This window comes from Macaca nemestrina, chromosome 13 (assembly GCF_043159975.1).
Source record: "Macaca nemestrina isolate mMacNem1 chromosome 13, mMacNem.hap1, whole genome shotgun sequence".
In the NCBI taxonomy this organism is placed as follows: domain Eukaryota; kingdom Metazoa; phylum Chordata; class Mammalia; order Primates; family Cercopithecidae; genus Macaca; species Macaca nemestrina.
In genome coordinates this window covers 66930281-66956086 of record NC_092137.1, presented here as the reverse complement: position 1 = coordinate 66956086, position 25806 = coordinate 66930281, and the positions used below count along the sequence as shown (strand labels likewise).

Genomic DNA, 25806 nt, shown 5'->3' with positions numbered 1-25806 from the left:
GCTGTATCTTACTCCTTTAATCTTGCTCAAGTTTCCTGGCTATCCTCTTTCCTCAGTGATGCTCATCCTGAAAAAAAGAACTTGGCCTGAAGTTAAATAGCCCATAAAGGAAGTAGCTTCTGAATGCCCATGATTTCAAAGGACGTGAATGAACCATTGGTTCATGTTGGTTTTCTCCACAGCCCTTTAAAACAGACAGGGTGAAACTTTGGTCCATCACAATTTTGCTGATGGATTGAGAAAGAAGGAGCCTGCCACAAACTGAATTAGCACTAAGTAATTTTCCCTTTCTTTATGTAAACAAATGCCTTTCAATATACAACAATTCTCGAGGTGTTCAGGTTACTTGCTTATTTTAAGATCTTTGCTTACTTTCTGATCTTCATAGGTCATTGACATCCCATTTAGCACTGGTGACCCTGTTTATACAATTTTGATATAAATTAAAAAGTGTTCTTGTGGATAACATTAACATTCGCGATTCCAATCTACCACATAAGCAAACAATAGCCTTTGCTCAGTCCTGTATATAATTGTTCAAAAGCTTCAGTGTAGACTCCAATACTCAGAGCAAATCTGGTCAAACAGATTTGCTTTCTGACTTTTTATTCAAAGCAGGATGAGATCTCAGCCTATGTAAACTCCAATGCAATAACTTACGGGATTTTTGATAGAAAGTAGTCATAAAACACTGGATAGGGTACTTCAGGTTTTCATTAATGAGAAGAGACAAATAAATAGGGGTCTATTTCTACGTCTTAACTTGGACTTAAAATGTGTTTCTTTTTCATTTAAAATTCGGAAGGTATTGTTCCTTTTAACCTTTTTTATTCTGTAGAAGGAAGAGGGGAGAATAATATTTTTAGAATTTGGTTTCTAATTGTTGTACATCATTTATATTAAGCTTCCATCCTAGAAAGTGTTAATAATTATTCCTTCATAAATGCATATTACTCTTGTGAATAATTGCAAGTATTTAAGAAACTATTTTTCTGACAGCTTACTCTGATCCTATTCATACTTCATGAGTGGACAATTCTTTATCCTAATTATGAAAAACTATCCTAATTGTATTAAAAACTGTCATATTCCTAGGCAAAGAAACTAATCTGGGAATACAGATAAGATGAAAAGGCCCATACAGTCTCTTTGTTAGGAGTATATCCTAAAGAAATTATTGAACAAATATACAGAAATGTACAAAGGTATTGATTCAGCATGATTTGCAAATGCAAAAAAATGAAAACAGCTTAAATGTCCATCAATAAGGAGTTGTTTTGAAAAGTTAGGATGCATGAAAACAGTGGTATACTTGGCGGCCATTAAAATGATGATGTGGATCAGTTATTAATGTGAATAGATAACCATGATATGTTAAGCTCATTATCCAATTATTAATCACCTAGTAATAAGTAAATAAAGATTGTTTGAGTATGCCCCTGTGTGTGTGTGTGTGTAAAGAACACTGTATACCAAAGTGTGTTCTAAGAAAAACTAATCTATTGAAATAAAGCTTCTCTCATCAAATAAGTTTGGGAAACTACATTTTACCTCCCTTGTGTGAATATCATAGTACACGTCAGCATATTAAAGCCTCTGAGAAGTCCTGTGGCAAAAGAAAACCTGTTTATGTAGGTTTAACCCCCAATTTCCTAAACCTATTTTAGCATAAATACCTTCTTTTTTTTTTTTTTTTTTTTCAGATGGAGTCTTGCTCTGTCACCTAGGCTGGAGTACAGTGGCTTGATCTCTACCCACTGCAGCCTCTGCCTCCCGGGCTCAAGTGATTCTCCTGCCTTAGCCTCCCAAGTAGCTGGGATTACAGGCTCCCACCACCACTTTGCCCTGGCTAATTTTTGTATTTTTAGTAGAGACAGGGTTTCACCATGTTGGCCAGGCTGGTCTTGAACTCCTGACCTTAAGTGATCCGCCTACCTCGGCCTCCCAAAATGCTGGGATTACAGGTGTGCACCACCACACCTGTCTTATAAATAACTTCTTTCAAGTGTCCTGTAAAACAAACTTCAGCAACTTTTAGCAGTAGTACCAAAGACGATATCTCTTTTATGTATATTTTCTGAATTATTTTGCAATCAATATGCATTGCTTTTAAGATTTAAAAAATGAGCTAGATAAAAACTATTTTAAAAATTATTTTGAGAATAAAACACATTGACAAAAAAGATGTCAGAGATATTTAAGTACACTGCTATATAAAAGGGCAATTTATGAAACCCATGTGATGTGATGGATCCTCTTTCTGTAAAAACAAAAAATATATAAGTAAAGAAAAAGGAAAAAAGAGAAGGCATGAATTCAAGTTTTACCATTCATGTCTCTAGGTCATCAATGATAGGTAATCCTTACTATTTTACTTTGTTTTCAAAGTGCTCTTTATTAAGTACTTTTGCAATTGGAAAATTAACAATAAATTTTTGTATGAAGGAACACACATGTATTTTAAGAGATAAAAAGAAATGGAGCAAAGAAAAATATGTACCATAGTCTCCATTCAAACATATTTGCAGTTGCTTCTATTTATCTGTTAATACAAGACTTTATCTTCCTCAAGTTAAATCTATTATAAATTTTTTTTTTTTTTTTTTTTTTTTGAGACGGAGTCTCACTCTGTCCCCCAGGCTGGAGTGCAGTGGCGCAATCTTGGCTCACTGCAAGCTCCACCTCCTGGGATCATGACATTCTCCTGCCTCAGCCTCCTGAGTAGCTGGGACTACAGGCGCCCGCCACCGCGCCCAGCTAATTTTTTTTTTTTTTTTTTTTTTTGTATTTTTAGTAGAGATGAGGTTTCACCGTGGTCTCGATCTCCTGACCTTGTGATTCGCCCGCCTCGGCCTCCCAAAGTGCTGGGATTACAGGCGTGAGCCACCGCCCCCGGCCTATTATGAAATTTTTAAACCCCCATGTGGTGTTTTTCTGAATGCTTCTCTTTTTCCTGACTATGCTCTTCTTGCTCTCTTCCAGCACTTGGTTCCATTATGTGAGGAATAAAGAATGACTTTTCAGAATATCCCAGCATACCACCCACAAAGATAACACTATATAAGTTACAGATACTTGGGAGGGAAACTCCCATTATCAAATCATATAGCTTTGCACTGGTCTGAAAAATTAGCAGCAAAGCATCCATGGATATCTTGAAAGACAAAAATTATAAATCCTGTTGATAATATTGTCTATTTTATTGTTTTTATATATTTACTTTGTTATGTTTGGCTAAATGTCAGCCCCTTAGTTTTACAGATAAACTTAGTTTATTACTAAAAATAAACTTGACTATTTAGAAATACTCTTTTTGGAAATGTAATTTTTGTCCAAATTACATTTCTAAGGAAGTGTGTAAGTGTATTTTTACAAGATATGAATATAGAGTAATGAGACTTTCAAAACAGATCTTAGCTTCTATATTCAAATGAAAGTTGTTCTTCAAAAATTAATGTTAGGAGGCAGTACATATTTCAGTGACCCTTCCACTGCTTAAAGCATTTAAAAAGTCCTGGTAGATAAGCTTTTTGATGTGCTGCTGGATTCAGTTTGCCAGTATTTTATTGAGGATGTTCGCACTGATGTTCATCAAGGGTATTGGGCCTGAAATTTTCTTTTTTTAGTTGTGTCTCTGCCAGGTTTTGGTGTCAGGATGATGCTGGCCTCCTAAAATGAGTTAGAGAGGATTCCTTCTTTTTCTATTATTTGGAATAGTTTCAGAAGGAATAGTACCAGCTCCTCTTTGTACTTATGGTAGAATTTGGCTGTGAATCCATCTGGTCCTGGGGTTTTTTTGATTGATAGGTATTAATTACTGCCTCAATTTCAGAACTTGTTATTGTAATAAATATTTAGGGATTCGACTTCTTCCTGGTTTAGTCTTGGGAGGGTGTATGTGTCCAGGAATTTATCCATTTCTTCTAGGTTTTCTAGTTTATTTGCATAGAGATGTGTATAGCATTCTCTGATGATAGTTTGTATTTCTGTGGAATCAGTGGTGATATCCACTTTATCATTTTTTATTATGTCTATTTGATTCTTCTCTCTTTTCTTCTTTATTTGTCTGGCTAGTGGTCTATCAATTTTGTTAATCTTTTCAAAAACCAGCTCCTGAATTCATTGGTTTTTTGAAGGGTTTTTATGTGTCTCTATCTCCTTCAGTTCTGCTCTGATCTTAGTTATTTCTTGTCTTCTGCTAGGTTTGGGTTTGTTTGCTCTTGCTTCTCTAGTTCTTTTAATTGTGATATTAGGGTGTTGATTTTAGATCTTTCCTGCTTTCTCCTGTGGGGATTTAGTGCTATAAATTTTTGAAGTTACATTATAAAACAGGAAAAACTCAGTCCTATTACTATAACATTACACCTTATTTTTGAACAAAGATAAAAATCCCCAGCTTAAACATCCACTTTATTTGTAATATATTATCTCCAACTGTTTTGAGGGTGCTTCCAAAAATAAGGCAACCACCAAACAATAAACAAGTGTCTGCCAAGACTATAAAAACAAACAAAAAATGCAAGAACAACAACAAAAGCCCTATCATAGACTGTGAAGTCTTTCAAAGCATGAATTCCAACCTCCTTTCAACACTGATAGCATTGAAATTTTGCATAAATAAAAATTCACGGATATTCAGGGCCCATAAGAGGCTGATTATTAAAAATTATATATATATAAATATTGTTTGTTCATATATACATATATGTTTGTATATTGCCTACCCCTAAAAATGAACATATTTTGACGTATAAATATAAAACCTACATCCCCCAATTGTATTTAGCTTTGAAATGTGATTAATGATATCCAATTAGAGATTGACACACAGGTTACAGTCTATAACGTGAGAGAATCCATCAAAAAAAGATGTAAAAGTTCCAGTCAGTCATTCTAATTTACTAAAGCATGAAGCAATATGATGAACCTTGCACACGTTGCCTTTATGATCTGCAATAAGACAGACCATTCAAATTTGTAATTTAGAGCTCTGGAGTGTTCAATTTTTGTGATTTTTGTAGAGACAAATACTAACAAATGTATGGCACCCATATGCTTTCCTGCCTTTAAGCGTGGAGCCCACTGAAACTAAGAGCTATATCTAGCTTTTTGGCAGAAGATAGAAAGATTTGTTTGGGAAGAAAGCTATGGGCCACTAATATGAGAGAAGCTTTGAGAAACTAACTTTTCATTTGCAATTGGCACAACCTATTCCTAACAAACAATTCTGAAATGTTTACACCATGATACTTCCCTTGAAATAATTTGCAAAGGACTTTCCAATTTAACTTTAAGACATTCAAGTCTTGAAGTATCAATTATAGGAGAACTTGTTTAATATATTCCAGGATAGCAATAAATTTCCACCTTTGAAATAATAAACAGTTTTTATATAACAATGAGGAATCTAATACATAGTTTTCAAAGAATTCTGAAAAAAAAAAGAAATAATTGTGAAAGAAGCAATTATTTGACTACACAGTAGTTGGCAAAATACAGTCTGCAGACCAAACCATGTAGACCACCTGTTTTTGTAAATAAAGTTTTATTGGAGCACAGCCAAACCCATTGTTTATATATTGTCTATTGCTGCTTTTACAAAGGAAGAGTTGAGCAGTTGCATTAGAAATCTTATGGCCAGCCAAGCCTAAATGCTATCATCTGGCCCTTTACAAAAAGTTTGCCAACACTTAGACTAGAGTATTAATTTTATTTTCTAATAATTATTTGTCAATAACAATGAATTCACAAACATTTTCCCACTCCATGGGCTAGAAAACTAAGTTAGACCCAGTGGTACAAGATAAACATTAATGACATCATGTTTCCCAACATAAAGACATTTGGAACTGGTGATTTACTCAGCCTAGCACCACACCTGCCTAGTCTAGATCCACACATCTGTATCAGAGACAGAGTATGCAATTCACATTTTCTGCCATTTTTTACAAGAACAAAGCTTCAGTGTAAAGGCTTAGTCACGTATAATATTTATAATGATATATCAAAATCATCAAATGAATTACAAATAAGACATGATGAACTTGTGTTTAGAATGGGAAGGACATTTCTCACCAGGTGCTAATAATTTGAAGCTGGATTTGACTGCAGGCTCACATAAGTTGATACAGCACTCCCTTAATCAAAGGATAGTTTAAAAGAATATGAAATGAGCTGACACATTTTGACATTTGCCGATTGCAGATCAGATACATGTGCATTGCACATTGGAAATGCATTGGAAAGAGTTTTCATTCCCTTAAGTTATGGATTTTAAATCAGTTCCTGAGATGAACGTTTCAAACATACAAGCATACAGTTTTGAAACACTCACCCAAACCTGGGAGATGGAACATGTGCATGCAAGTCTTGCCCATTCCTGCATATCCCCATTTTACACTTTGAATTGCAAAGTAGACTATAAAAGGACCAGAAGAAAATGCAGATAACTTTTGGTCAATAGCATGGGAAAGAATATCTAAACATAAAAGCAAAGGAAAAAATTATAGAGGAAAACATATTTGATGCATAAAATTTTTAAATATCAGTATATCAAAAAGAGTCATAAAAGCTACAAAGCAAAAGAAAATACATATAACTAAAAGGTTGCATTCTTAATGTATTGCAAGTCTTTAAACTTATGTGAAATGATAAATAATACTTATTAACCATTCAAAAAACCTTAATTGAACTTATACCCTAATACCCCTGCCACACTGTTCCATGTGGCAGGGGTATTAGGGGTATTGGTAGTAGGTGACCCCTGCCACACTGTTCCATGACTGACAGGTGTCCTAGAATGTGAGACTTTCACTGCTAAAGCCAGTACAGTCCCAGACAATCTTAACAGTCAAATAGAACTGGATTCAAGTTTGCATTGCCTCCCACATGACTTTCAACATGTTACTCCACATTAATGAGTCTCGGTCTCCTCAGTTCTAAATGGGTGCCAACACAAGTACTTTAAGGATCTGGGAGATTAAACAAGAAAAATGTACAGAGCTTACACACCTGGCACACAGCACACACACAATAAATGGTAACTGTGATGATTTTTATTATGATCATCATCAATATTGTTATCATCATTGTTTGCCAGCTACGAAAACCTACCGATCTCTTCCCAGTATCCATTCTTATTCCTGTCTACATAACCCCAGCTTGGGGGAAAGATTAAACAAACACTGCTGAATTCCTGGATACAAGTCATCATCTGACCTAGTTCTGGCAACTGAAAAAAAAAAGGGAGGGGGCAGTTTTTGATGGGACTTCCAGGAATGTTCTTTAAAATATGTGGATGCATGGGAAGGGAGGGAGAGGGCAGACTTGGCTGGCATGGACATTTCGTCCTTGGCTCTTTCATTTCTTCCTGCCTGAAACACGGACTCAATTCTGGAAGCAAAGCAGCCGTCTCATAATCCCAAGGATGAAAAGCACATGCCAGGGTGGCTTAGTGGAAAGATACGAGTCCATTTCTCTGCTGGCATCATGGAGACACAGTACCAATCCTAGGTTTTTTACTTTTGGACTTTTCATTCTGAGAGAAAAAAATAAAAGTCTTTATTTAATCCACTGTTTCCAGGTTTGTGTTATTCACGGCCAAACACAATTCCCAATCAATACATTAGTCATTCTAATATAAATGTAGGCAAAGGACTCAAACAGGCAATTTAACAATAACAACAACAAAAGGCAAACATTGGGCACATCTATGACAAAACTTACTACATTATTATTAATACATAAATATAAACATGACACCATGTTTAGCTGTCATGTTGACAATAGAGAATAATATTTAAAACACCATATTTGACAATTACCAAATATAACAATTATTTTTATTATGCTATGCTTTCTTCTGGCTTTTCTTTTCTTTTTTTGAAATCGTGTCTTGCTCTTAAAGCGGGTCTCACTCTGTCACCCAGGCTGGAATGCAGTGGTACAATCATGGCTCACTGCAGCCTCAATCTACCCAGGCTCAGGTGATTCTCCCACCTCAGTCTGCCAAGTAGCTTGGACTACAGGCATGCACCATCATGCCCAGCTAGTTTTTGTATTTTTTAGAAAGGGTTTCACCATGTTGCCTAGGTTGGTCTTGAACTTCTGGGCTCAAGGGATCTGCCCACCTCAGCCTCCCAAAGTTCTGGAATTACAGGTGTGTGCCACAGTGCCCATCCTCTTTTGACATTTTAAAAGAAATAAAATGCAATAGAAGTGTCCTTTTATTCACATAGAGGGGAACAACACACACTGGGGCCTGTTGGAGGGTAGAGGGTTAGGAGGAGGGAGAGGATCAGGGAAAATAACTAATAGGTACTAGGCTTACTACTTGAGTAATGAAATAATCATGACACAAGTTTACCTCTATAACAAGCCTGCATATGTACCCCTGAACTTAAAATAGAAGTTAAATTTAAAAAAGAAGGGTTGGCTACTAGGCAAGATGGCCAAATAGGAACAGCTCCGGTCTGCAATTCCCAGCGAGACCAATGAAGAAGGTGGGTGATTTCTGCATTTCCAACTGAGGTATGCAGTTCATCTCATTGGGACTGTCTGGACAGTGGGTGCAGCCCACAGAGGGAAAGCCCAAGCAGGGTGGGGCATTGCCTCACCTGGGAAGCACAAGGGGTTGGGGAACTCCTTCCCCTTGCCAAGGGAAGCCTTGAGGGACTGTGCCATGAGGGACCGTGCATTCAGGCCCAGATACTAAGCTTTTCCCACAGTCTTCTCAACCCTCAAACCAGGAGATTTCCTCAGGTGCCTACGCCACCAGGGCTTTGGGTTTCAAGCACAAAACTGACCAGCTGTTTGGGAAGACACTGAGCTAGCTGCAGGAGTTTTTTTCATACCCCAGTGGCACCTGAAACACCAGCAAGACAGAACCATTCACACCCCTGGAAAGGGGGCTGAAGCTAAGGAGCTGAGTGGTCTTGCTCAGCAGATTCCACCCCCATGGTGCCCAACAAGCTAAGATCCACTGGCTTGAAATTCTCACTGCCAGCACAGCGGTCTGAAGTTGACCTGCTCGAGCTTGGTGGGGAGAGGGATGTCTGCCATTATTGAGGCTTCAGTAGGTGTCTTTCCCCTCACAGCGTAAACAAAGCCACCGGGAAGTTAGAACTGGGTGAAGCACATCGCAGCTCTGCAAATGCACTATAGCCAGACTGCGTCTCTAGATTCCTCCTCTTTGGGTGGGGCATCTCTGAAAGAAAGGCAGCAGCCCCAGTCAGGGGCTTATAGATGAAACTCCCATCTCCCTGGGACAGAGCACCTGGGGGAAGGGGTGGCTGTGAATACAGCTTCAGCAGACTTAAACATTCTTGCCTGCTGGCTCTAAAGAGAGCAGAGGATCTCCAAGCACAGTGCTTGAGCTCTGCTAAGGGACAGACTGCCTCCTCAAGTGGATCCCTGGCCCCCTTCTGAGAGACAACTCTCAGCAGAAGTCAACAGACACCTCATACAGGAGAACTCCAACTGGCATCTGGCAGGTGCCCCTCTGGGACAAACCTTTCAGAAGAAGGAGCAGGCAGCAATCTTTACTGTTCTGCAACCTCCATTGGTGATACCCACACAAACAGGGTCTACAGTTGACCTCCAGCAGACCCGCAGAAGAGGGGCTTCAATGTTAGAAGGAAAACCAACAAACAGAAAGCAGTAGCATCAATACCAACCAAAAGAACCCTCACTCAAAAACCCCATCTGAAGGTCACCAACATCAAAGATGAAAGGTAGATAAATCCATGAAAATGGGGAAAAAAACAGCTCAAAAAGACTGAAAATTCCAAAAACCAGAGTACCCCTTCTCCTCCAAAAAATCACAACTTCTCACCAGCAAGGGAACAAAACAGTATAAAGAATGAGTTTGATGAATTGACAGAAGTAGGCTTCAGAAGGTGGGTAATAATAAACTCCTCAGAGGTAAAGGAGCATGTTCTAATCCAGTGCAAGGAAGCTAAGAACTGTGATAAAAGGTTACAGGAACTGGTGACTAGAATAACCAGTTTAGAGAAAAACATAAATGACCTGATGGAGCTGAAAAACATAGCACAAGAACTTCGTGAAGCATACACAAGTTTCAGTAGTCAAATTGATCAAGTGAAAGAAGGGATTTCAGAGATTGAAGATCAACTTAATGAAATAAACCATGAAGACAAGACTGGAGAAAAAAAGAATGAAAAGGAACAAACAAAGCCTCCAAGAATTATAGGACTATGTGAAGAGACCAAACCTACATTTGATTGGTGTACTTGAAAGTGACGAGGAGCTTTCAAGAAGCTCCATTTCCAAATGGAACCAAATTGGAAAACACTCTTCAGGATATTATCCAGGAGAACTTCCCCAACCTAGCAAGACAGATCAACAATTCAAATTCAGGAAATACAGAGAACACCACAAAGATGTTCTCAAGAAAAGCAACCCCAAGACACATAATCGCCAGATACACCAAGGTTGTAATGAAGAAAAAAAATTTTAAGGGCAACCAGAGAGAAAGGTCGGTTTACCCACAAACGGAAGCCCATCAGACTAACAGCAGGTCTCTCTGCAGAAACTCTACAAGACAGAAGAGAGTGGGGGCCAATATTCAACATTCTTAAAGGAAAGAATTTTCAACCCAGAATTTCATATCCAGCCAAACCAAGTTTCAAAAGTGAAGGAGAAATAAAATCCTTTACAGACAAGCAAATGCTGAGTGAGTTTGTCACCACCAGGCCTGCCTTACAAGAGTTCCTGAAAGAAGCACTAAATATGGAAAGGAAACACCAGTACCAACCACTGCAAAAACATACCAAATTGTAAAGACCATTGATGCTAGGAAGAACCTGCATCTACTAATGGGCAAAATCACCAGCTAGCATCATAATGACAAGATCAAATTCACACATAACAATATTAATCTTAAATGTAAACAGGCTAAATGCTCCAATTAAAAGACACAGACTGGCAAATTGGATAGAGTCAAGACCCATCAGTATGCTGTATTCCAGAGACCCATCTCACATGCAAAGATACATATAGGCTCAAAACAAAGGGATGGAGGAAGATTTACCAAGCAAATGGAAAGTAAAAAAAAAAAGCAGGGGTTGCAATCCTAGTCTCTGATAAAACAGACTTCAAACCAACAAAGATTTAAAAAGACAAGGAAGGGCATTACATAATGGTAAAGGGATCAATGCAACAAGAAGAGCTAACTATCCTAAATACATATGCGCCCAATACAGGAGCACCCAGATTCATAAAACAAGTTCTCAGAGACCTACAAGGAGACTTAGACTCCCACACAATAATAGTGGGAAATTTTAACACCCTACTGTCAATATTAGACAGATAGAGACAGAAAATTAACAAGGATATTCAGGACTTGAACTCAGCTCTCGACCAAGTGGACCTAATAGACATCTACAGAACTCTCCACCCCAAGTGAACAGAATATACATTCTTCTCAGCACCACATAGCACTTATTCCAAAATTGACCACATGTTTGAAAGTAAAACATTCCTCAGCAAATGCAAAATAACAGAAATCATAACAAACAGTCTCTCAGACCACAGTGCAATCAAATTAGAACTCAGGTTTCAGAAACTCACTCAAAACCACACAACTACGTGGAAACTCAACAACCTGCAAAGCAGAAATAAATACGTTCTTTGAAACCAATGAGAACAAAGATGCAATATACCAGAATCTCAGACACAACTACAGCAGTGTGTAGAGGGAAATTTATAGCACTAAATGCCCACAGGAGAAAGTGGGAAAGATCTAAAATCAACTCCCTAACATCACAATTAAAAGAACTAGAGAAGCGAGAGCAAACAAACCCAAAAGCTAGCAGAAGACAAGAAATAACTAAGATCAGAGCAGAACTGAAGGAGATAGACACCAAAAAAAAAACCCCTTTAAAAAAATCAATGAATTCAGGAGCTGGTTTTTTGAAAAGATTAACAAAATTGATAGACCACTAGCCAGACTAATAAAGAACAAAAGAGAGAAGAATTAAATAGACACAATAAAAAATGATAAAGGGGATATCACCACTGATCCCACAGAAATGGAAACTACTATCAGAGAATACTCTAAACAGTTCTACAAAAATAAGCTAGAAAATCTGGAAGAAATGGATAAATTCCTGGATGCATACACCCTCCTAAGACTAAACCAGAAAGAAGTCGAATCCCTAAATAGACTAATAACAAGTTCTGAAATTGAGGCAGTAATTAATACCTACCAACCAGAAAAAGCCCAGGACCAGACGGATTCACAGCCAAATTCTACCACAGGTACAAAGAGGAGCTGGTACCATTCCTTCTAAAACTATTCCAAACAGTAGAAAAAGAGGGCTCCTCCCTAACTCATTTTAGGAGGCCAGCATCATCCTGATACCAAAAACCTAGCGGAGACACAACAAAAAAAGAAAATTTCAGGCCAATATCCCTGATGAATATTGACATGAAAATCCTCAATAAAATACTGGCAAACCGAATCTAGCAACATATTAAAAAGCTTGTCCACTATGATCAAGTCGGCTTCATCCATGGGATACAAAGCTGGTTCAACATATGCAAATCAATAAATGTAATCCATCACATAAACAGAACCAGTGACAAAAACCACATGATTATCTCAACAGATGCAGAAAAGTCCTTTGATAAAAATTCAAAACCCCTTCATGCTCCAAACACTCAATAAACTTGGTATTGATGAAATGTATCTCAATATAATAAGAGCTATTTATGACAAACCCACAGTCAATATCATACCGAATGGGCAAAAGCTGAAAATATTCCCTTTGAAAACCAGCCCAAGAAAAGATGGCCTCTCTCACCACTCCTATTCAACATAGTGTTGGAAGCTCTGGCCAGGGCAATCAGGCAAGAGAAAGAAATAAAGGGTGTTCAAATAGGAAGAGTAGTCAAATTATCTGTTTGCAGATGACATGATTGTATATTTAGAAAACCACATCGTCTCAGCAGAAAAACTCCTTAAACTTCAGCAAAGTCTCAGGATACAAAATCAATGTCCAAAAATCACAAGCATTCCTACACACGAATAACAGACAAAGAGAGCCAAATCGTGAGTGAACTCCGATTCACAATTGCTACAAAGATAATAAAATACCTTGGAATACAACTTAAAGGGATGTGGAGGACCTCTTCAAGGAGAACTACAAACCACTGCTCAAGGAAATAAGAAAGGACACAAACAAATGGAAAACCACTCCATGCTCATGGATAAGAAGAATTAATATCATGAAAATGGCCATACCGCCCAAAGTAATTTATAAATTCAATACCATTCCCATCAAGCTACCATTGACTTTCTTCACAGAATTAGAAAAAATACTTTAATTTCATATGGAATCAAAAAAGAGCCCATATAGCCAAGACAATCCTAAGCAAAGAGAACAAAGCTGGAGGCATCACACTACCTGATTCAAACTATACTACAAGACTACAGTAACCAAAATAGCATTGTACTGGTAGATATATGGACCAATAGAACAGAACAGAGGCCTCAGAAGTAACACCACAAACCTACAACCATCTGATCTTTGACAAAGCTGACAAAAACAAGCAATGGGGAAAGGATTCCTTATTCAATAAATAGTGTTGGGAAAACTGGCTAGCCATGTGCAGAAAACTGAAACTGGACCCCTTCCTTATACCTTATACAAAAATTAACTCAAAATGGATTAAAGATTTAAATGTAAGACCTAAAACCATAAAAACCCTAGAAGAAAACCTAGGAGATACCATTCAGGAAATAGGCATGGGCAAAGACTTCATGACTAAAACACCAAAAGCAATGGCAACGAAAGCCAAAATAGACAAGTGGGATCTAATTAAACTAAAGAGCTTCTGAACAGCAAAAGAAACTATCATCAGAGTGAACAGGCAACCTACAGAATGGGAGAAAATTTTTGCAATCTATCCATCTGATAAAGGGCTAAGTTCCAGAATTTACAAGGAACTTAAACAAATTTACAAGAAAAAATCAGACAACCCCATCAAAAAGAGCACAAAAGATATGAACAGAAAATTCTCAAAAGAAGACACTTATGTGGCCAACAAACATATGAAAAAAGCTCATCATCACTGGTCATCAGAGAAATGCAAATCAAAACCACAATGAGATACCATCTCACACCAGTTAGAATGATGTTCATTAAAAAGTCAGGAAACAACAGACGCTGAAGAGGATGTGGAGAAATAGGAACACTTTTACACTGTTGGTGGGAGTGTAAACTAGTTCAACTATTGTGGAAGACAGTGTGGTGATTCCTCAAGGATCTAGAACTAGAAATACAATTTGACCCAGCAATCCCATTACTGGGTATATACCCAAAGGATTATAAATCATTCCACTATAAAGACACATGCACACGTATGTTTATTGCAGCACTATTCACAATAGCAAAGACTTGGAACCAACCCAAATGCCCATCAATGATAGACTGGATAAAGAAAATGTGGTACATATACACCATGGAATACTATGCAGCCATAAAAAAGAATGAGTTCATGTCCTTTGCAGGGACATGGATGAAGCTGGAAACCATCATTCTCTGCAAACTAACAAAGGAACAGAAAGCCAAACACGGCATGTTCTCACTCATAGGTGGGAGTTGAACAGTGATAACATATGGGCACAGGGAGGGGAACATCACATACTGGGGCCTGTCAGGGACTGGGGACCAGGGGAGGGTTAGCATTAGGAGAATACCTAATGTAGATGACGGGTTGATGGGTGCAGCAAACCACCATGGCACATGTATATCTAGGTAACAAACCTTCATGTTCTGCACATGTTTCCCAGAACATAAAGTATAATAAAATAAATACATTAATTAATAAATAAGATAAAATAAAATAAAAAGAAGGGTCCTTTTATCTTCCTGATCATTCACTTCACTTCCTCCCCAGATTTAGCCAATAATTTGAAGATGCTGTGAATCTTCTCTCTAGATTTTTGCTCTGTTATTACATAAGGATGTACACAAAACAACATGCTGTATAGCAAGTTACATTTAAGTGTATTTTAAAATTTAACTCAATACTATAATTTTGAGATTTATTCACTTATGTACCTGTAGTCTATATTTATTCACATATAGTACATATAGATCTAGTTTATTCATTTTAATGCCACTGCTGTCTTCCATTAAATGAATATACTGTAATTTATCAATTCTTTCTTTGTTGGACATACATCTTTTTTGAAGTTTTGCTATTAGCATGTCTTTGAATACACACGGAAAAGTCTGTCATTGTTTTAGTTTTCATATCACTGATTATTAAGTGTTTTATTAATTATTTGGTTTTCCTCTTCTGTGAATTTCCTGTTCCAACCTAATGTATATTATTTGGTGGAAATTTTGCACTTGTTTCATTTATTTGTAGGAGTCATTTATATATCCTGGATAATGATACATAGCTAGTTATATATGCTCTTTCATAAAACTGTTTTAAATTTCAACATTAAGTTAATCAATCTTTTTAAATTTTTTTCTTCTTTTTAAAATTCAGATGGAATTCACATAACATAAAACTTATCCTTTTAAAGTATGCAATTCCATGTTTTTAGTATATTTAAAGTTGTGTAATTATCACCACTATTTAATTTCAGAACATTTTTATCACCCCCCCAAAAAAAATCTCTTACCAATTAGCAATCACTTCCCATTTCGCCCACCCCCAGCCCTTGGCAACCATGAATCTACTACTGTCTCTATGGATTTACCCATTTTGGATGTTGTATATACATGAAATCTTACAATATGTGGCTTTGTGTGATGGTTTCCTTCACTAAGCATAATGGCTTCAAGGTTCATGCATGTTGTAACATGTAGCTGTACTTCCTTTTAATGGCCAAATAATATTCCATTGCATGGATATATCACATTTTGTTTATCCACTCATCAACTGATGGAAATTTGGGTTGTTTCCACTTTGGGGCTACGATAATTAACACCAGTATGAACATACGCTACAAGTTTTAGGTGGACATACATTTTCAATTACCTTGAGACTCTGCCTAGCAGTAGAATTCCTGAGTCATATGAAAACTCTGTATTTAATATTTTCAGGAAGTACCAGACTGTTTTCCAAAGCAGCTGGAGCATTTTACATTTCCACTATTCATGTATGAGTGTTCAATTTTTTTCACATACTTCTCAAAACTCCAACTGTCCATCTTTTTTATTATAGCCATCCTAGTGGGTGTAAAATGGTATGGTATCTTTTTTTGTGTGTGACTTCGATTTGCATTTCTCTATCAACGTTGAGCATCCTTTCCTGAGCTTATTGGTCACTTATATATCTTCTTTGGATAAATGTCTAGTGAAATCATTTGCCCATTTTTAATTGGGTTATTTGTCTTTTTATTGTTTATTTCTAAGTGTTCATTATGTATTCTGGATACAGGTACTTTATTAGATATATGTTTGCAAATATTTTTCACATTCTATAGGTTTTCTTTTTACCTTCTTGATGGTATCCTTTGAAACATAAACGTTTTTAAGTTTGATAAAGTACAATTTATCCATTTATTTTGTTGTTTATTCTTTTGCTGTCATAGCTAAGAAACCATTGCCTAATCCAAGTTGATAAAGATCTACTCTTTTTTTCTTCTAAGAATTTTGTAATTTGAGGTTCTTATATTTAGGCCTTTGATCCATTTTTTAGTTAATTTTGTATATGATGTGAGGTAGGGGTCTAACTTCTTTCTTTTGCAGGACACAATTTTATTTGCGACTACTTATAAAGTTCTTCTACATCCTGACATAATATTTTCCTATAATTTTCCCAAAGGTGTTGAAAATATGGGTGTTTTTTAGATCTTTAATCTATCTCAACTTTGATTTTTTATTTGGTATAAAGCAGAAATCCAGTTTTCTTCTTTCCAGATGGCTATCATTTGACACAGTGGTAATTGCTAAATACTTTATAATTTTCTTCATTGATCTGTCAAACAATAAATCTTTATACATGCTCAGATACATTTCTGTCTTATTATTCTATTTGTCTAATGCTTAAATTAGCATAAATTAATAATGTATTTACATTTTTTAATTTCAATGATATTTTTATTTCTTTATGTTCTATTTTGCTGTTTTATAAATAGGGCCCTACTTTTTCCACGATTTTCTAATGTTTCTTTGTGATTTCGGTTCCTTCTTTTTTCCTTAATTAATTAACATATTGGATACATAATCTTATTTACATTATTCTATAATATCCAGTTTGGGGGCCATTACATTACATAACAAATCTCCTATTTGTTATGTCTGCTGATTCTTCCTCATAGAGGTTTGTATCTTCACATTATGAGGTCTATGGGAGTTCATTTTGGGAGAAATCTGGAGGTGAAGGAAGCATATTAACAAAGCAGTTTTCACGTTCCATTCCAAGACAACCAAATAGGAACAGCTCTGGTCTGCAACTCCCAGTGTGATTGATGCAGAAGATGAGTGATTTCTGCATTTCCAACTGAGGTACCTGGTTCATCTCATTGGGACTGGTTGGACAGTGGGTGCAGCCCATGGAGGGCAAGCTGAAGCAGGGCAGGGCATCACCTCACCCAGGAAGCACAAGGGGTTGGGGGATTTCCCTTTCCAAGCCAAGGGAAGCCATGACAGACGGTAACTGGAAAAATGGGACACTCCACACAAATATTGCACTTTTTCAATGGTCTTTGCAAACGGCACACCAGGAGATTATATACTGTGCCTGGCTCGGTGGGCCCCACACCCACGGAGCCTGGCTCACTGCTAGCACAGCAGTCTGAGATCTACCTGCAAGGCAGCAGCCTGGCAGGGGAAGGGGCATCCACCATTGTTGAGGCTTGAGTAGGTAAACAAAGCAGCCAGGAAAGCTCGAACTGGGCAGAGCCCACTGCAGCTCAGCAAGGCCTCCTGCCTCTGTAGACTCCACCTCTGGGGGCAGGGCATGGCTGAACAAAAGGCAGCAGAAACCTCTGCAGACTTAAACGTCCCTGTCTGACAGCTCTGAAGAAAGCAGTGGTTCCCCCAGCACAATGTTTGAGCTCAAAGAACGGACAGACTGCCTCCTCAAGTGGGTCCCTGACCCCCTTGTAGCCTGACTGGGAGACACCTCCCAGTAGGGGCTGACTGACAACTCATACAAGTGGGTGCGCCTCTGGGATGAAGCTTCCAGAGGAAGGACTAGGCAGTAATATTTGCTGTTCTGCAGCCTCTGCTGGTGATACCCAGGCAAACAGGGTCTGGAGTAGACCTCTAGCAGACTCCAACAGACCTGCAGCTGAGGGACCTGACTGTTAGGAGGAAAACTAACCAACAGAAAGGAATAGCATCAACATCAACAAAAAGGACATCCATACCAAAACCACAGCTGTAGGTCACCAACATCAAAGACAAAAGATAGATAAACCCACAAATATGGGGAGAAAGCAGATAAAAAAAGCTGAAAATTCTAAAAACCAGAGCACCTCCTCTCCAAAGGATCGCAGCTCCTCACCAGCGATGGAACAAAGCTGGACGGAGAATGACTTTGACGAGCTGACAGAAGTAGGCTTCGGAAGGTCGATAATAACAAACTTCTCCAAGCTAAAGGAGGATGTTTGAATCCATTGCAAGGAAGCGAAAAACCTTGACAAAAGATTAGACAAATGGCTAACTAGAATAAACAGTGCAGAGAGACCTTAAATGACCTGATGGAGCTGAAAACCATGGCAAGAGAACTACATGACGCATACACAATCTCCAATAGCCAATTCGATCAAGTGGAAGAAAGGGTATTAGTGACTGAAGAACAAATTAATGAAATAAAGTGAGAAGAGAAGTTTAGAGACAAAGCAATAAAAAGAAATGAACAAAGCCTCCAAGAAATATGGCACTATGTGAAAAGGCCAAATCTACGTTTGATTGGTATACTTGAAAGTGACGGGGAGAATGGAATCAAGTTGGAAAACACTCTTCAGGACATTATCCAGGAGAACTTTCCCAACCTAGCAAGGCAGGCCAATATTCAAATTCAGGAAATACAGAGAACCACAAAGACACTCCTCGAGAAGAGCAACCCCAAGACACATAATTGTCAGATTCACCAAGGTTGAAATGAAGGAAAAAATGTTAAGGGCAGCCATAGAGAAAGGTCGGGTTACCCACAAAGGAAAGCCTATCAGACTAACAGCAGATCTCTTGGCAGGAACTCCACAAGCCAGCAGAGAGTGAAGACCAATATTCAACATTCTTAAAGAAAAGAGTTTTCGGCCAGGCACGGTGGCTCAAGCCTGTAATCCCAGCACTTCGGGAGGCCGAGATGGGCAGATCACGAGGTCAGGAGATCGAGACCATCCTGGCTAACATGGTGAAACCTTGTCTCTACTAAAAAAATACAAAAAAAAAAAAAAACTAGCCAGGCGAGGTGGCGGGCACCTGTAGTCCCAGCTACTTAGGAGGCTGAGGCAGGAGAATGGCATAAACCCGGGAGGCAGAACTTGCAGCGAGCCGAGATCTGGCCACTGCACTCTAGCCTGGGTGACACAGCGAGACTCCATCTCAAAAAAAAGAAAAGAAAAGAATTTTCAACCCAGAATTTCATATCCAGCCTTACTAAGCTTCATAAGTGAAGAAGAAATAAAATCCTTTACAGACAAGGAAATGCTGAGTGATTGTCACCACCAGGCCTGCCTTATGAGAGCTCCTGAAGGAAGCACTAAACGTGGAAAGGAAAAACCAGTACCAGCCACTACAAAAACATGCCAAATTGTAAAGACCATTGATGCTAGGAAGAAACTGCATCAACTAATGAGCAAAATAACCAGATAACATCATAATAACAGGATCAAATTCACACATAACAATATTAACCTTAAATGTAAATGGGCTAAATGCCCCACATATTGGCAAATTGGATAGAGTCAAGACCCATCAGTGTGCTGTATTCAGGAGACCCATCTCACGTGCAGAGACACACACCGGCTCAAAATAAAGAAATGAAAGAAGATCTACCAAGCAAATAGAAAACAAAAAAAAGGCAGGGGTTGCAATCCTAGTCTGGTAAAACAGACTTTAAACCAACAAAGATTAAAAGAGACAAGGAAGGGCATTACCTAACGGTGAAGGGATCAATTCAACAACAAGAGCTAAATATCCTAAATATATATGCACCCAACACAGGAGCATCCAGATTCATAAAGCAAGTCCTTAGAGACCTACAAAGAGACTCAGATTCCCATGCAATAATAATGGGAGACTTTAACACCCCACTGTCAATATTACACAGATCAACGAGACAGAAGGTTAACAAGGATATCCAGGACTTGAACTCAGCTCTGCACCAAGCAGACCTAATAGACATCTACAGAACTCTCCACCCCAAGTGAACAGAATATACATTCTTCTCAGCACCACATCACACTTATTCCAAAACTGACCACATAGTTGGAAGTAAAGCACTCCTCAGCAAATGTAAAAGAACAAAAATCACAACAAAATGTCTCTCAGACCAAAGTGCAATCAAATTAGAACTCAGGATTAAGAAACTAACTCAAAACTGCACAACTACATGGAAACTGAACAACCTGCTCCCAAATGACTACTGGGTAAATAATGAAATGAAGGCAGAAATAAAGATGTTCTTTGAAACTAATGAGAACAAAGACACAATGTACATTTAAAGCAGTGTGTACAGGGAAATTTATAGCATTAAATGCCCACAAGAGAAAGCAGGAAAGATCTAAAATCAACACCCTAACATCACAAATAAAAGAACTACAGAAGAAAGAGCAAACAAATTTAAAAGCTAGTAGAAGGCATGAAATAACTAAGATTGGAGCAGAACTGAAGGAGATAGAGACACAAAAAAACCCTTCAAAAAAATCAATCAATCCAGGAGCTGGATTTTTGAAAAGCTCAACAAAATTAATAGACTGCTAGCAAGACTAATAAAGAAGAAAAGAGAGAAGAGTCAAATAGATGCAAAAAAAATATGATAAAGGGGATATCACCACTGATCCCACAGAAATACAAGCTACCTTCAGAGAGTACTATAAACACCTCTATGCAAATAAACTAGAAAATCTAGAAGAAAGGGATAAATTCCTGGATGCATACACCCTCCCAAGACTAAACCAGGAAGAAGTTGAATTTCTGAACAGACCAATAATAGGCTCTGAAATTAAGGCAATAATTAATAGCCTACCCACCAAAAAAAGTCCAGGACCAGATGGATTCACAACCGAATTCTACCAGAAGTACAAAGAGGAGCTGGTACCATTCCTTCTGAAACTATTCCAACCAATAGAGAAAGAGGGAATCCTCCCTAACTCATTTTATGAGGCCAGCATCATCCTGATACTAAAGCCTGGCAGAGACACAACAACAAAAGAGAATTTTAGAGCAACATCCCTGATGAACATCGATGCAAAAATCCTCAATAAAATACTGGCAAACTGGATCCAGCAGTACATCAAAAAGCTTATTCACCACAATCAAGTCAACTTCATCCCTGGGATGCAAGGCTGGTTCAACATACACAAATCAATAATCATAATCCATCACATAAACAGAACCAATGACAAAAACCACATGATTATGTCAATAGATGCAGAAAAGACCTTCGAAAACATTCAGCAGCTCTTCATGCTAAAAACTCTCAACAAACTAGGTATTGGTGGAACATATCTCAAAATAATAAGAGCTATTTATGACAAACCCACAGCCAATATCATACTGAATGGGCAAAAACTGGAAGCATTCCCTTTGAAAACTGGTAAGACAGGGATGCCCGCTCTCACCACTCCTATTCAACATAGTGTTGGAAGTTCTGGCCAGGGCAATCAGGCAAAAGAAAGAAATACAGGATATTCAATTATGAAAAGAGGAAGTCAAATTGTCCCTCTTTGCAGATGACATGATTGTATATTTAGAAAACCCCATCGTCTCAGCCCAAAATCTCCTTAAGCTGATAAGCAACTTCAGCAAAGTCTCAGGATACAAAATCAAAGTGCAAAAATCACAAACATTCCTATACACCAATAACAGACAAACAGAGAACCAAATTGTGAGTGAACTGCCATTCACAATTGCTACAAAGAGAATAAAATACCTAGGAATCTAATTTACAAGGGATGTGAAGGACCTCTTCAAGGAGAACCACAAACCACTGCTCAACAAAATAAAAGAGGACACAAATAAATGGAAGAACACTCCATGCTCATGGATAGGAAGAGTCAATATAATGAAAATGGCCATTCTGCCCAAGGTATTTTATAGATTCAGTGCCACACCCATCAAGCTACCAATGAGTTTCTTCACAGAATTGGAAAAAACTACTTTAAAGTTCATATGGAACAAAAAAGAGCCCACATTGCCAAGACAATCCTAAGCAAAAAGAACAAAGCTGGAGGCATCATGCTACCTGACTTCAAACTATACTGTAAGGCTACAGTAACCAAAACAGCATGGTACTTGTACCAAAACAGGCATATAGACCAATGGAACAAAACAGAGGCCTCAGAAATAACACCACACATCTAAAACCATCTGATCTTTGACAAACCTGACAAAAACAAGAAATGGGGAAAGGATTCCCTATTTAGTAAATGGTGCTGTGAAAACTGGCTAACCATATGTAGAAAGCTGAAACTGGATCGATCCCTTCCTTACTCCTTATTCAAAAATTAATTCAAGATGGGTTAAAGACTTAAATGTTAGACCTAAACCATAAAAACCCTAGAAGAAAACCTAGGCAATACCATTCAAGACATAGACACGGGCAAAGACTAAAATACCAAAAGTAATGGCAACAAAAGCCAAAACAGACAAATGGGATCTAATTAAACTAAAGAGCTCTGAACAGCAAAAGAAACTACCATCAGAGTGAACAGGCAACCTACAGAATGGGAGAAAATTTTTGCAAGCTACCCATCTGACAAAGGGCTAATATTCCGCATCTACAAATAACTTAAACAAATTTACAAGAAAAAAACAAGCAACCCCATCAAAAAGTGGGTGAAGGATATAAACAGAGACTTCTCAAAAGAAGACATTTATGCAGTCAACAGACACATGAAAAAATGCTCACCATCACTGGTCATCGGAGAAATGCAAATCAAAACCACAATGAGATACCATCTCACACCAGTTAGAATGGCAGTCACTAAAAAGTCAGGAAACAACAGACGCTGGAGAGGATGTGGAGAAATTGGAACGCTTTTACACTGTTGGTGGGAGTGTAAACTAGTTCAACCATTGTGGAAGACAGTGTGGTGATTCCTCAAGGATCCAGAACTAGAAATACCATTTGACCCAGTGATCCCATTACTGGGTATATACCCAAAGGATTATAAATCATGCTACTATAAAGACACATGCACAGGTATGTTTATTGTGGCACTATTCACAATAGCAAAGACTTGGAACCAACCCAAATGTCCATCAATGACAGACTGGATTAAGAAAATGTGGCGTATATACACCATGGAATACCATGCAGCCATAAAAAAGGATGAGTTCATGTCCTTTGCAGGGACATGGATGCAGCTGGAAACCATCATTCTGAGCAAACTATCACAAGGACAGAAAACCAAACACTGCATGTTGTCACTTATAGGTGGGAATTGAACAATGAGAACATATGGACACAGGGTGGGGGACATCACATCCCAGGGCTTGTCATGGGGTGGAGACCAGGGGGAGGGACAGCATTAGGAGAAATACCTAATGTAAATGATGAGTTGATGGGTGCAGCAAACCAACATGGCCCATGTATACATATGTAACAAACCTGCACGTTGTGCATATGTACCCTAGAACTTAAAGTATAATTAAAAAAAAAAAAAGCAGTTTTCATTCGCTCCTGCTAGAATCCTAAATGTTTCAGCTATTTTGTGACTTCTTTTAGGATAATTTGTTGATTTGAATTGTCCACATCATGAGAGCAGGAAACTTTCAGATCCCTTTCCTGGTCATGGTGTTTCCATTTCCATCAGGTGACTCTCATATTTTTTCACCTGAAGCCCAAGTGTATGCCAAGATCCTTCCCACATCCCTGAACCAATGGGCCTATTCTAATCCCTTTTTGGTGGACAAGGCACCCTTTAAGACTCACAGCTTTACTCGAGATTAGCATTAATAGTTTTTCTTTTGGAATACATATAACATCCTTACGTATGAATTGTAAGGGTACTTTTAAATCACTGCAACATACCGAAGGTTTGTAGACATCAAGGCTGAATGCACTACTACATTAAGACAATACTTTCATTTATTTAAATACATTTTTAAAAGGCTTATCATGTCATTGTACTTCCCAACATAATTAGAAGGAAAAGAGCCAGGACACAGACCTTCCCAAAAAATAGGTTGCAGAACAATATAACCTCCTTTTTCTTAAGAGCAAAAGTAACCATCATTCTTCCTCTTGTCTTTAAAAAATAATTTCACACCCCTTGATGTTCACTGTTCTAAATTTCTTTTGATGAACAAATTCATACATCATAGGCATCAAACTGTTTAAAATTAGACAATAAGCTGGGCATGGTGGTTCACACCTGTAATCTCAGCACTTTGGGAGGCTAAGGTGGACAGATCCCTTGAGGTCAGGAGTTTGAGACCAGCTTGGCAAACATGGTGAAACCCCGTCTCTACTAAAAACACAAAAATTAGCTGGGTGTGGTGCTGTGCACCTGTAATGCCAGCTACTCAGGAGGCTAAGGCAGGAGAATTGCTTGAACCTGGTAGGCAAAGGTTGCAGTGAGCCGAGATTGAGATTGTGCCACTGCACTCCGGCCTGGGTGACAGAGCAAAACATTATCTCAAAAATAAATAAATAAAATATAATTAGACAATAATTCACTGAATTGATGGGAAAATCTTATTTTGCACTTTATAACATTGACATCTACTGACATATACCAGCAAACTTTAATTAAGAAGGATTCTGATCAGTTCATTTAATTTAATTTTAAATATCTAAAAGAGTAATACTATGTAGTTGGGTTTTTCAGTAATTTCATTAACCAGTCTCTATCTTCCAAGGTTTTACAATGTCTGTAACTTTTTGCAATATAATGCTTGTATTTCTTTTCAGCAGGATTTAGCCTAGCATCATGAGTAGTGGATAGATAACAACAAAAATTTTTTTAATGTAATCATGGCGTTTCTAACAAGCATAAGTATTCTAAAATGTTATGCAAGCCAAAAAAGTTATTGGTAAAGTTCTAGGAAAATATATTATGGGAATACCATAATGAACCTTTAGTAAATTAATTTACAAACTCCTCTTTTAACAAAAAGTTCTGATTGCTGTTTGGTATGTCCCTTAAGGCAAGAGCTTGGCCTTAGCCTCTAGTGACAACCAACTTGTTGGTGTTTCAAAGCAAAACCCAATACCTCCTTAAAGGAAATTTGAAATGGCAAGACTGAGAACCAGATTATAGTGGGACTGCAAGAAACATAAAACCTCTTGGAAAATCTTAGCAAAATAAGTTAAATAATACTAGTTACCGGCAGCAAATCCATATCCATGAGGGTCGGCAGCAATCTTGATTCTTGCCTCCTCAGAAGGAAGAATTAGACTGAGGGGCCTAAGGCAGAAACAGGGACTGAGGTAAGTTTTAGAGCAGTAGTGAACGTTTATTACAAAGTTTTGAAGCAGGAATACGAAGAAGTAACATACACTTGGAAGAGGGCCAGCAGGCGACTTGAGAGAGTCAAGTGCATGGTTTGACATTTTGACTTGGAGTTTTATATACTGGCATACTTCTGGGGTCCTGTGTTACTTCTCTCCTGATTCTTCCCTCGGGGTGGGCTGTCCACATGC

The 25806-nt window shown here is 38.0% G+C and overlaps 1 long non-coding RNA gene across 4 annotated transcripts in view; it reads right to left on the bottom strand.

The window, feature by feature from the left end:
- The window catches only part of LOC139357884 (uncharacterized), a 113192-nt gene that overhangs the window by 53997 nt on the left and 33389 nt on the right, over positions 1 to 25806 (bottom strand). For 2 of the 4 annotated variants that reach the window (XR_011611832.1, XR_011611831.1), the window contains exon 2: positions 25491 to 25570. The exons of the other annotated variants lie outside the window; for them this stretch is intronic. This is a non-coding gene — a long non-coding RNA (uncharacterized lncRNA). The remainder of the gene's footprint in view (positions 1 to 25490; positions 25571 to 25806) is intronic. 4 annotated transcript variants of the gene reach the window in all.